This window comes from Arachis stenosperma, chromosome 3, assembly GCF_014773155.1.
Source record: "Arachis stenosperma cultivar V10309 chromosome 3, arast.V10309.gnm1.PFL2, whole genome shotgun sequence".
Classification (NCBI taxonomy): Eukaryota; Viridiplantae; Streptophyta; class Magnoliopsida; order Fabales; family Fabaceae; genus Arachis; species Arachis stenosperma.
The window spans coordinates 51143068-51145759 of NC_080379.1; the positions used below are offsets into that span (position 1 = coordinate 51143068).

The following is a 2692-nucleotide window of genomic DNA, read 5'->3' on the forward strand; positions in this document are numbered from 1 at the left end:
AAGATCCTCATCAGTTTTTAGCTGAATTCTTGCAAATCTGTAAGACTAATGGGGTTGACCCTGAGGTCTACAGACTTATGCTATTCCCTTTTGCTGTAAGAGACAGAGCTAGGATATGGTTGGACTCACAACCTAAAGAAAGCCTGAACTCTTGGGAAAAGCTAGTCAATGCCTTCTTGGCAAAGTTCTTTCCACCTCAAAAATTGAGTAAGCTTAGAGTGGAAGTCCAAACCTTCAGACAGAAGGAAGGTGAATCCCTCTATAAAGCTTGGGAAAGATACAAATAATTGATCAGAAAGTGTCCCCCTGACATGCTTTCTGAATGGAGCATCATAGGTATCTTCTATGATGGTCTGTCTGAACTGTCCAAGATGTCATTAGACAGCTCTGCTGGAGGATCTCTTCATCTGAAGAAGACGCCTGCAGAAGCTCAAGAACTCATTGAAATGGTTGCAAAAAACCAATTCATGTACACTTCTGAAAGGAATCCTGTGAACAATGGGACGAATCAGAAGAAAGAAGTTCTTGAAATTGATACTCTGAATGCCATATTAGCTCAGAACAAAATATTGACTCAGCAAGTCAATATGATTTCTCAAAGTCTGTCTGGAATGCAAGCTGCACCAGGCAGTACTAAGGATGCTTCATCTGAAGAAGAAGCTTATGATCCTGAGAACCCTTCAATGGAAGAGGTGAATTACATGGGAGAACCCTATGGAAGCACCTATAATCCTTCATGGAGAAATCATCCAAATCTCTCATGGAAGGATCAACAGAGACCTCAAAAAGGTTTTAACAACAATAATGGTGGAAGAAACAGGTTTAGCAATGGCAAGCCTTTTCCATCATCTTCTCAGCAATAGACAGAGAATTCTAAGCAGAACCACTCTGACTTAGCAACCATGGTCTCTGATCTAATCAAAACCACTCAAAGTTTCATGACTGAAACAAGGTCCTCCATTAGGAATTTGGAGACACAAGTGGGACAGCTGAGCAAGAAAATTACTGAACTCCCTCCTAGTACTCTTCCAAGTGATACAGAAGAGAATCCAAAAGGAGAATGCTAGGCCATTAACATGACCCACATGGCCGAACTTAGAGAGGAGGAAGAGGCAGTGATCGCCACTGAGGAAGACCTCAATGGACGTCCACTGGCCTCCAATGAGTTCCCTAATGAGGAAACATGGGAATCTGAGGCTCATAATGAGACCATAGAGATTCCATTGGATTTACTTCTGCCATTCATGAGCTCTTATGAGTATTCTTCCTCTGAAGAGGATGAAGATTTTACTGAAGAGCAAGTTGCCAAGTACCTTGGAGCAATCATGAAGCTAAATGACAAGTTATTTGGTAATGAGACTTGGGAGAACGAACCTCCTTTGCTCACCAAAGAACTGGATGACTTGACTAGGCAGAGATTACCTCAAAAGAGACAGGATCCTGGGAAGTTTTCAATACCTTGTACCATAGGCCCCATGACCTTTGAGAAGGCTCTGTGTGACTTAGGGTCAAGGATAAACCTCATGCCTCTCTCTGTAATGGAGAAGCTAAGGATCTTTGAGGTACAAGCTGCAAGAATCTCACTAGAGATGGCAGATAATTCAAAAAAACAAGCTTATGGACTTGAAGAGGATGTTTTGGTGAAAGTTAAAGACCATTACATCCCTGCTGATTTCATAGTCCTAGAGACTGGGAAGTGCATGGATGAATCCATCATCCTTGGCAGACCCTGCCTAGCCACAACAAAGGCTGTGATTGATGTGGACAGAGGAGAATTGATCATTCAAGTGAATGAAGAATCCTTTGTGTTTAAGGCTCAAGGATATCCCTCTGTTACCATGGAGAGGAAGCATGAAGAGCTTCTCTCAAAACAGAGTCAAACAGAGCCCCCACAGTCAAACTCTAAGTTTGGTGTTGGGAGGCCACAACCAACTTCTAAGTTTGGTGTTGAACCCCCACATTCAAACTCTAAGTCTGGTGTTGGGAGGTTCCAAAATTGCTCTGAGCATCTGTGAGGCTCCATGAGAGCTCACTGTCAAGCTACTGACATTAAAGAAGCGCCTGTTGGGAGGCAACCCAATGTTATATTTATCTATTTTCCTTTGTTATTTTATGTTTTCTGTAGGTTGATGATCATGGGAAGTCACAAAATCAATTAAACAAGCAAAAACAGAATGAAAAATAGAAAGAAAAATAGCACACCCTGGAGGAAAACCTTGCTGCCGTTTAAACGCCAGTAAGGGCAACAATTGGGCGTTTAACGCCCAGTCTGGCACCATTCTGGGCGTTTAACGCCAGAAAGGGGTACCAGACTGGCGTTAAACGCCAGGAAAGGGCAAGAAGCTGGCGTTAAACACCAGAATTGGGCACCTGCCCGGCGTTTAATGCCAGAATTAGCATAAAGAGCATTTTTGCTCGCCACTTGGTGCAGGGATGACTTTTTCTTGACACCTCAGGATCTGTGGACCCCACAGGATCCCCACCTACCCCACCACTCTCTCTCTTCTTCACCCATTCACCAATCACCTCAACCACTATTCCCTAAAAACCCCTCACCTATCAAATCCCACTATTCTCTTCACCACTCACATCCATCCTTCATAAAACCCCACCTACCTCACCATTCAAATTCAAACCACTTTTCCTCCCAAACCCACCCATAATGGCCGAACCCTACCCCTCTCTCTGCCCC

At 43.6% G+C, this 2692-nt stretch overlaps 1 non-coding gene across 1 annotated transcript; it reads right to left on the reverse strand.

Annotated features, from left to right (window-relative positions):
• Positions 1 to 209: 209 nt before the first annotated feature.
• On the reverse strand, positions 210 to 317 carry LOC130971934 (small nucleolar RNA R71). Its single transcript, XR_009083136.1, has one exon. It is a non-coding gene; the product is annotated as a small nucleolar RNA R71 (small nucleolar RNA).
• Positions 318 to 2692: the final 2375 nt, after the last annotated feature.